This window comes from Xiphophorus maculatus, chromosome 2, assembly GCF_002775205.1.
Source record: "Xiphophorus maculatus strain JP 163 A chromosome 2, X_maculatus-5.0-male, whole genome shotgun sequence".
NCBI classification, from domain to species: Eukaryota; Metazoa; Chordata; class Actinopteri; order Cyprinodontiformes; family Poeciliidae; genus Xiphophorus; species Xiphophorus maculatus.
The window spans coordinates 392,252-403,093 of NC_036444.1; positions in this window are offsets into that span (position 1 = coordinate 392,252).

Genomic DNA, 10,842 nt, shown 5'->3' on the forward strand with positions numbered 1-10,842 from the left:
GCTTTGCTGCTCGGGCCTAATAAGAGATGGTTAAATAGTGCCTATAGACAGACGAGAGGGCTGCAAATAAAATAAGAAAATTAAGAAAAATAAATAAATAGAACAAAACAAGAAGAAGCGACAAGTATGTTTATTTAGACATGAGACTAATGGAGCTCAAGGAGAAGTTATAACCCCATTCACAGAAGTTCAGCACGGGAGAACAAGCTACAGCTGTGCTGTAACTGCTACCCCCACTAGATTCAACTAATTAACATGTGAAGCCTCTTTGTATACCACTAATTTTAAGTGCGAAGCAACCTCTGCTCACAGAAGTTCAGCAAGGGAGCACCAGCAGCTGTAAGGCAAATTATACTCTCTCCCATCGTTTACAGTACTTCCTGACAAAATATCTGCATGTAAGTTCATTTTTAAAAGTAGAAGGAACTAAAACATATCTGATGCTTTCGCTGACAAAGCCTACTAATAAAATTAAAGAATTGGGAGTCCTTCCTGAAATCCTTATTGGCTCTTTTTCCTGCCATACAAATAGTTCCTCCGAGAGGTGTAAAGGGGGTTTTATGGTGGGCTTAGGAATTTGTTTTGTGCTCTGGCAGAAGAGGTTGCTCGGATAAGTGTAGTGACTTTAAAAATACAACTTATAAACTTTAAAAATACAAAAGGATTTAATTTAATTTTTTTTCCTAAGGAACATAGAGATTGGCTGTTTAAATTTTAGGGTATTGTTTCACATTATAGATTATAGGAAGGAGTAGAGAGTCTTTTCTCATCCCATAAGACAGGATTTTTGATGCAGTTTGGTTTCCTAGCTTTAGTGAAACATTTTCTCTTTAAAGTAGATAGTTTAAACAAGCAAATACATGGTGAGTAAGGAATAATGTGGAAAATGTTAAATATAAGTTTTTAGCGTCGAAACACTGAGTCAACTGTCACACGCTGACACTCTTGGTAATGATTTTCTGGTTTCCTTTCATATTACTTTATATAGTGAGTAGTGAGTAGTTTAGATTTTTATCTTTAAATTTGTTTTCATTAGTCTGACTCTTTAGTTGGCTATTTGTTCTGCACTCATTTAGTTGACTTTTAAGTGTCAGTTCTTCTATATTTTGTTAAATATCACGAATTCATTTTGAGTTACCAGTTTCCTCTTATTTTGTTCCGAAAGGGGGAGGGGGAAATTTGATCTTTAGTTTATTTTTTTTCATTTGTAGATTTAGTGATATACTGACCAGTATTTGTTAGGATTTTGTGTTTAATTACCCCTTAGTGTGTTAATGGTCTGATCAGCCGTTATCTAAGTTCCCCTCATGTCTTGTTAGGTCAGTTTGTGCTTACGTCGTTCTGTTACTACCTGTGTTGTTTTTTGTTATGTTGATTTCAGTAGGGGCCCAATTTATTATTTTTGGATTTTCTTTGTTAACTGTGTTTGAATTTTTTTCTTCAACGTCTCTCTGGTTCGTTTATGCAAAACCTTCGCAGAGTCTTAATTGGTACACACGTTTTGTCAAACACTGCTGAAAATGTTTGAGAAGTTTTCTACAACAAATTATTTGATAATCATGAGAGTAAAATTGAATACTGAGTTTTAAAACTGTAATGTGAAATGTTTTTTGAAAATAGCAATCTTGAAGGTTTGAAGCATGCTATAATAAATTGTTCTGTTTGTTTTGAAATGTTTGCCTGTTAGGACGGGGGCAGCATTGAATATGGGTGGATTTTTCTCAGCTACAATAATAACCCTGTTTCATCAACATCGTTATTTCACATACTAGAAATAGTGATACATTAGTCAGTAATGTATCAAAGGGGGAGAAGATGTATGGGTTCATCTTTTATAATACTTAAACAAATTTTTGAAGAACATGTCTGATCTGTGCTACACATAAAAGTGAAAGGAAAGATATTGTCTGGTGAAATATGTGCTTATTTTGAATGGATTTGAGTTGTTCTCCATTAAAAGATTTTCTGACAATGGGCTAACATATTTTGAGAAAATAGATAAATTTATAGTGATAATGAAGCATATTTTGGTTAATTAACTTGGGAAAATAATTATAGAAATTACAAATATTAATGTGTCAGCCATTTTCAGAGCAATTAATTTAATGGAGCATGAATGTTTTAAGGAATGTTTTGAAGAATCTGTTCTTGATTAAAGTTATCACTAATCACTAAAAGTACACAGGCGGGATTATAATGATTTTTCTAAACTTGATTTTGATTTTTTGATTTACATCCATTTAAAACGATTTTGAATAAAACTTTAAATTCGACGACAAGTAAAAGCCGAGGTAAAAATTGGTATATTTTGAAAATGTTTGGTTTTGTTAAGGCATACATTTACATTATAATTTCTCCAGCTCTAACTCTTTTGAATTTTGTTTAAGGAACGCATGTAAAATGATTTAGACAAATAACCGATAGGATCTAGTTTGTTCTATAAAAGTAATTTAAATGGGACAGTTTAATTCACAGCGATTTTCATTTTTGATGGTAAATGTAAGCTTTACAACTACATTTTTAGGTTTTTGTGTTTGTTTTGTTTCGTTTGTTTGATCCTATTTTTACAAGATTGGTTTAAGAAAAGATCTGCATTTGTTTGATATTCCGGCAAAACGTTACTTTGGAAACATGTCTTTTGAAGCAAATGATTACAGGGTTTTGGTATTTTTCATCGGTTGGAGCTATAGTATATAATAATAGCAACGTACATTGAAGGGATCACATCCACCATTTGATGAGCAGAATTGGACAAACTAGGAGATAAGGTTTCAAGTGATGTGTTGCTCATGGTTTTACACGCAGACTGCCCTGGAGTTCCGAGCTCCAGGTGGGACTTTGGACTCTGTCACACAAGCTGTTGTCATGCGAGGCGGGGGTGGGGCTGCTTGGAGAAGCGGCTTCACACTTATTTCGAAGATAGCAGCCACAGAGTCGCGAGCGGTGGAGGATTCACTCTGACACGGGGTGACTTTAAGATGTTTGTGTTGAATACACAAAATGAATGATGCTTTTGGAAAATCTGATCTCTGTTTGTCGTTTCAGTTTGCAGCCATTTTCCTGGTGCCCTGTGGATGTGGTCTCATTCAAAATCTGCGTTCTTTGATAAAAGGATTAAAATAATTTCCCTGGATGGAAGATAACAAAACAAATTTATTTTTGGGTGAAACCATCGTTTGATTATGCTGACAGTAATGGAGATGATATTAAAGAATGTTGTAATTGTGTTTCTGATGCTAATGAAATTCATGTTGAAAACAAAATGTCTGTTTTATTAACCTGTGACAGGTCGTTTCCTAAGATCTAATTTCCTCACGAGGAGATTTCACTTTCGTTTTGCAACTCATGATTATATTGGCATAATAATCCAATTTTCAGTGAGCAACGGACGCTAAGGTGGAAACTTGAGGTTTCCAACCGAGAAGATCAGGCTGCAAGAGGATCATCATTAACTTTTTGTTGCGTGTTTTTTCGTTCGTTGTGAACTCTGGCAAGGACTTTCGTTTCGTTTTTTTGCGCGCATTTTTTGAACAATTCCTGACGAAGACTTCATATTTTTTTTTGAGAGACTGTCGATGGACATTTAAAAAAAAAAAAAAAAAAAAAAAAACAAAGAAAAAACACAGAAAAGACGTGCAGCAGATTGTAATTTTGTGTGTTTCTTGTTTCGACGGTTTGTAATTTTGGGATGAATGTTGTCTTTGAAGTTGCAGAGCATTTCTTACTAGTTTTTTATATGTATGTCCCTGCTTTATTTTTTATTGTATACTTTGGGTTTTTGGTTTGTCTTGTGTTTTGGTTGTATTGTGATAATTTTGTTTTATGTTTTTACAATTTTAAGGATAAGTCTTTCTACACCTTCGGTTTTGTTTACAAAGGGGGATTGTATAGAATTAGGGTACGTCACGCTTTTGTCTTTTTATTTTTCGGTTTTTTCGTTTTTTCATACATAGTTGTGGTTCGGTATTAGAAGGCTTACTCAATTTTTATTGAGGTCTTTTTAAAAAGACCTCAAAAGGGGGATTGCTAAGAAAATGATTATTTAATGCTAAAATACACTTAATCTTCCCACATGTGTTAATCACTCGTATTTGAAAAAACAGGCTTTGTGTGACCCTTCGAAAGAGGCCCGAGGAGACAAGCAGACGCCTTCAACTGTTTGTTTAAGAGCATACAAAAGCCATAAAATTAGCATCTCCATGGAAACGGCAGCTGGAATGTGGTAGGAAGAAACTCCAGGAGAGTCGGCGAGATTTATAACAGGACTTCGGTGCGGGGGGATATTCGTGCAGGACTGGGGGTTTCCCTCCGATTTGCTTGGACAAAAAACAGAGCACCTTCGAGGCTGAACCAGGTCTCTGATTGGTCAAAACAACAGAACGCCTTTTTTGCATATATTAAATAGGGAAACACCCTTTTGGTTTATAGTTTCAAGTCAACACCGGAGAGGAGAGAGTTTTTTCCATCTTTTTACTCCACGCGGGCGCCTTTGTCTGTCTTATGTGTTTTGTGTTTGTGTGTCTTCCCCTTTGTGTGTTTTTTATTTTCATGAGAAAATGCATATCTCTGTATCTCTGCAACTTTGTTGTCGATTGCTTTGTATGAGATTAAAACTCCGTGATCTGTGACGTCAACACGTTTTGTTGTTGTTTCGTTTTAGCAGCACGCGGTTGCAGGACGCTCACGGAGAACCCCGCTCGACCCGGCTAACAGGAGGAAAAGGAGAGCCATGCTTTTCCAAAATTTAAGCTAACATAATAACTTTTCTCCTTAACAGGACCCAGAATGATGATGGCAGCCGGTGTCCACAAACACGGAAAATCCAGCAGCCTCTCCTTCCTCCTCTGCAGGCACGAAGGCCCAACGTTCCTCTCACAACAATGCAGACATTACCAATCTCCAGTAATGCTCACCTAGCAGGGAAACATCATATGAGCATCAAAGTTAGGCCATATGCAGAAGCCAGGCTGAGACTAGCATGCCTCTGCTCTGTAGCAGCTCTGAACTCTAAAGCCCGGGAATTCCCTTAGCAACTGCAGTCGGAATGCTGCCGTAAAGTAATGTCGTTCAGTTCTCTTAAAGGGACACTACCCATAAAGTAAAAGAATACAGAAAAGCAAAATAACACAGTACAAATACAAAATAACACAGTACAAATACAAAATAACACAGTACAAATACAAAATAACACAGTACAAATACAAAATAACACAGTACAAATGCAGCAGGGTTACACTTACATGGTTAAGAAACGTGATAATGTTACGAATATCTTTAAAAGTTTCCTCTTCGGTCAGATTTCAGTCCGTTTTCTCATCAATATGCGAGATTTTAGAGCGATGCGCGCTCCCGCGACAGGGCGCGCGTTTCTCGGTATAACATCTTTTAAACCAAGAAGAAGAAGAAGAAGTTCTTCCAGTTGCTTGCCAACCGCCATTAAAAACAAAAAGAAGAAAAAGAAAGAAGAAGAAGTTCTTCCGGTAGGGACTAGCTGGTGGAAGGAGGAGCTCTGGAGAAGAGACGCTGACATTTGGAAAAATAAGCGGTTTGTGGCATAATCTGGGTTGTGAGTGGATCAGATGGCTAGTAGTAGTGGGGGAAGTTTGGAGGAGGATAATATGGATACAGGTTGGTCAATGGTAGAAAATAGAAGGGGGGGGGGGGGGGGGATAAAGGGAAAAAAGGATTGGGTAATGGGAAAAGATCTTTTGAAGATGAAGAAGAAACAACTGAAATGAGAAAGCAATGATGGAAGAATTTAAAGTAATAAAGTTTAAAACTGGACAGGATCTGATGGGGGTAAGTCCTATTAGTTTGTCGAATGGGCTTATGAAAGCTATTGGAGAGGTAGAGCTGGCTAAGGTGATAAGAGATGGGAGTTTACTAATTATATGTAAAAATGCTGAACAAAGAAATAAAGCTCTTAAGCTACAAATGGTGTGTAAAAAGGAAGTGATAGAAAGAAAGGTGGGGGGGGGGGGGGGGGTAAAAGGGGTGATTTCAGGAATCCCTATAGGAGAAAACTTGGAAGAGTTGAAGAAAATGATTAAAGGAGGAGAAATTACAGAAATTAAGAGACTACAAGCTTTTAGGGATGGAAAGAAATTGGATAGTACATCTGTACTATTGGTCTTCAAAGATAGGGTTCTGCCTGATAAGATCATGATTGGATATTTGAGCTATAATGTAAGACAATATGTTCCATCACCAGTTAGATGCTATAAATGTCAAAGATATGGACATGTTGCAAATGTTTGTAGAGGGAAGCAGAGATGTGGCAGATGTGGAGGAGAACATCCTTATGGAGAATGTGGAAATAATCCTGTCAAATGTTGCAACTGCGAAGGAAATCATACTGCAGCATATGGAGGATGCAATGTAAGGAAAGAGGCAGCTGAAGTTCAAAAAATTAGAACTGAAAAGAGAGTAACTTATGCTGAGGCAGTGAAACAGGTGAGAAGTGATGATAGTAATTTGAATGTAAGTCAGGAAAGGAAAGTAATGACAAAAAATGATCAGGGAAATATTACGTTAGATAAATTAATTCCATTTCTTGCGTATATTATTAACTGTTCAGAACAAGCAAGAAATAAAACTGAGAAGATTAAAATTATACTGAAAGCAGCTTCTAAATTTTTTAAGGTAAAAGATTTGTCTTGGGAAAAAATACATGATGAGCTAAGACAAGGTGAAGGGTCAGCTGATCTTGAAGCGTCTCAAACAATTTCATAATTTTAATAATACAGTGGAATGCTCGGAGTTTACTAGCAAATGGTCAAGAATTTAAAGGTTTCATTAGTAATTTAAATCCAAAACCGGATATAGTATGTGTTCAAGAAACTTGGCTCAAGCCATCATTACAGTTTAGTATTAACAGTTATTCAGTTCTACGTAAAGACAGGGAAAATAAAAATGGAGGAGGGTGTGCTATTTTTATCAAAACTAACCAAATACCAATACAAATAGTGTCAGACTTAGAAATTATTGGTGCTGAAGTATGGACAAATGAAGGGAGTATTAAAATAATTAATTTCTATAACCCGTGTAAGCAATTAGAAAAATCAAAACTTGTAGCAGTCCTAAAAAATTGGAGAGGGAAAATAGTGTGGTGTGGGGATTTTAATGCTTATAGCACATTATGGGGTGATCAAGATAATTATAATGGAGAGATTGTAGAAGAGTTCATAGAAGAAAAAGGATTGATTGTTTTAAATAATGGAGAAGGCACTCGGGTGGATATTGTTAGAGGCAAAGAGTCTGCTATTGACTTGACATTGGTGTCTCAATCTATGGCTGATGTATGCAGATGGGAAATAATCAAAGAAAATACAATGGGGAGTGATCATTACCCAATAATCATTAGTATAGGGGTAGTTATGAAGGAGGAACAGTTAAAAGTTGAGGGAAGGTGGAAGTTTGGGAGAGCAAATTGGGGTATGTTTGGAGTTATGAGTGAAGAATGCTTGGAAAAGGTAGATATAAATAATCCAATTAATGAGGTTAATTCTGAAATTAGCAAGGGTATAATAAATTCGGCCAAATTAAGTATTCCCAAAAGTAATGGGAATAGGATAAAGAAAAAAATAGTTCCTTGGTGGACAATAGAATGTTCAATAGTTATTAAACAGAGAAACAAAGCGTTTAAGATATTGAAAAAAATGATAAGCTTTCAGAATTTGATAAATTATAAAAGAAAACAGGCAGAAGTTAGAAGAGTTATTAAAAGTGCTAAAAGAAATTATTGGAGAAAGTATTGTGAATCTTTGGGGAAGAATTCAGCATTAGATAAAGTCTGGAATACTATTAAAAAAATGTCAGGGAATTCAAAAGAATTTTTTTTCCCAATAATTAAAGAGAATGGAAATAATATTATAGATAATAAAAGTAAGGCTGAGGTATTAGGAAAGATGTTTGCTAAGATAGATAGTACAGAGAATCTGAGTAATAGGGAAAAATTAGGACGTGAAACTACCAAACAGCGGAATATAGAATTAATTCAAAATGATGAGGATTATGAAGATTATAGTAACAAGGGATTTTCCTTAGCTGAATTAGATAAAGTGTTGAGGAATTCTAGAAAATCAACACCTGGTAATGATCAAATCACTTATAATATGATGAGTAATCTTAGTGCTGTGAGTAAAGAAAAATTTTAAAACTGTTTAATAAAAGTTGGGAGGAAGGAGTTTTGCCTGATAACTGGAAGGAAGCTATTATTATTCCTATATGCAAACCTGGGAAAGATCCATATTTAACTGAAAGTTATAGACCAATAGCCCTAACGTCGTGTTTAGGTAAAATTATGGAGAAAATGGTAAATAATAGGTTAGTATATTTCTTAGAATCCAAGGGGAAGATAAAGGAATACCAATTTGGATTTAGAAAAGGAAGAAGTACAATTGATCCAGCAATATGTTTGGAACATGAAGTTAGACGAGCTCAAGTTAATAAAGAGAGTGTGATAGCAGTGATCTTGGATGTGGAAAAGGCTTATGATATGTTGTGGAAAGAAGGGTTGCTGATTAAATGAAAACTAACAGGTATAAAGGGTAAAATGTATAGATGGATTAGAAATTTCTTAACTGTGTTAAAAAAGAGAGGTAATTTAACGTTAACTTTGGACAAAACGTTTGGCTCTTTCCTCTTTAATTTGCCCGGGATCCTCGACGAGCGGCGGCGTGCTCTAAAGTGAAAGCAACAACAAAGCGTGTTGACGTCACAGATCACAGAGTTTAATCTCATACAAAGCAATCAACAACAAAGCTGCAGAGGAACAGAGACATGCATTTTTCTCATAAAAATAAAGACAGACAAGGGGAGACAAACAAACACAAAACAAAGACAAACAAAAAGCAAAGACGTCTTTGGAGAGAGCCGATGCAAAAAGGCAAAATGGTGGCCGCTCTCTCTGGATTTTCTCTCCTAACACAAAATCTTATAGTAAAGAGGTGTTTCTCTATTTAATTTATGCACTCAAGGCGTTCCGTTCTTTGACCTATTGGAAACTCCCTTAAGCAGTCAGAGAAACTTGGAAACTCCCCCTGATCTACGCAAAGATCAAAGGACCATCTGCCTTCTACCGAGACAAAGAAGCAAACCGCTGCGCTCTGATCCCCCGTGGCTCCCTCGGTCATTCTGAGTACAGAACGACCTGAGATACAATCTCACAGATACCTGTGAAATCTAAAGCCTCTGTCTCCCAAGGAAAATGCTAATTTTATGGCCTCTCCTGTGGTCTGACCGCACAGCGGGGGTCCCATTGAGAGATCTCCCTTAATCTGCATTTGGTTCCTGTGTCTCTGAATGCTAACCCATCTGGTTTAGTTTTAAATGCTTAACACAAACCTGTTCAAAATAAGAGTGTTCCATATATCTTTTAAGATTAACTGTATCAAGCACTATATATAATCATATTTCCTTAACAACTGACAGAAAGTTAAGAGTGAAAATAGAAGGGGAAATTAGTTCAGAGTATCAAGTGGAAAATGGAACTCCCCAAGGGAGTATTATAAGCCCTATGTTATTTAATATAATGATTAATGATATTTTTAGTAATATAGATAAATCCTTAGGTGTTTCACTATTTGCAGATGATGGTGTCATTTGGAAAAGGGGAAGGAACATTGAATATATAACACAGAAAGTACAGGAAGCATTAAATAATGTAGAAGCATGGGCGTTAGAATGGGGATTTAGGTTCTCAACATCTAAATCTAAATTTGTTGTTTTTTCAAATAAGAGAGTGAGTAGTGTTAAAAAAGAGGTAATTTAATGCTAGCTTTGGACAAAACGTTTGGCTCTTTCCTCTTTAATTTTTTTCCGGGATCCTCGGCGAGTGGCGGCGTTCTGCTAAAACGAAACAACAACAAAGCGTGTTGACGTCACAGATCACAGAGTTTAATCCCACACAAAGCAACGCATGAATCAATTAACAAAGCTGCAGAGGTACAGAGATATGCATTTTTCTCATAAAAATAAAGACACACAAGGGGAAGACAAACAAACATAAAACAAAGACAAAAAAAGGCAAAAATTAGCGGCCGCTGTCTCTCTCTTTTTTCTCTCCTTACAGGTCATTTTTATACCAAATAGGTGTTTCCCTATTTAATTTATGCAGCCAAGGCGTTCCGTTCTTTGACCAATTGGAAACTCCGTAGGGACTCAGAGAAACTTGGAACTCCCTGATTTACGGCAAAGATGTCTGGTTTTTGTCTAAGTAAAAGGGCGGACCACTTAGTGCTCATCTCTGTCTGATACGGGGAGATCCCTGGCGCCAAAAAGTCTCTTCCCCCATCGGAATGTTACTTTTATTGCTCTGTGTGTCAGCGGGGGAGGTCCCTGCTTGGCTGAATGCCTGCTATTCAGCTCCCACATGCTCAGACGAAACCTGTTCCAAATAAGAGTGCTAAATATAACTTTACACATGTCGTAAGATTAACTGTATTAAGCACTAAAATTAATCATTTTCCCTTAACAGTAGTGATGTGGAACTTCAATTTTATGGGAGTATAATAGAAAGGAGAGATGAAATTAAATATTTGGGGATATGGTTTGATAAAAAACTCACATGGAAAACGCACATAGATAAGATAGTGGTAAAAAGTAAAAGAATTTTAAATATTTTAAGATGTCTAGTAGGCAGAGAATGGGGAGCTGATAGGAAAGCATTAAGAACGTTTTATATTGGTCTAATTCGATCTATTTTTGATTATGGATGTATTTTATATAATTCAGCTTCAAATAAGTTATTGGAAAAGATAGACAAAATACAATATCAAGCGTTAAGGTTATGCTGCGGAGCGATGAAAACAACTCCAGTCTCGGCTCTACAGGTTGAGATGG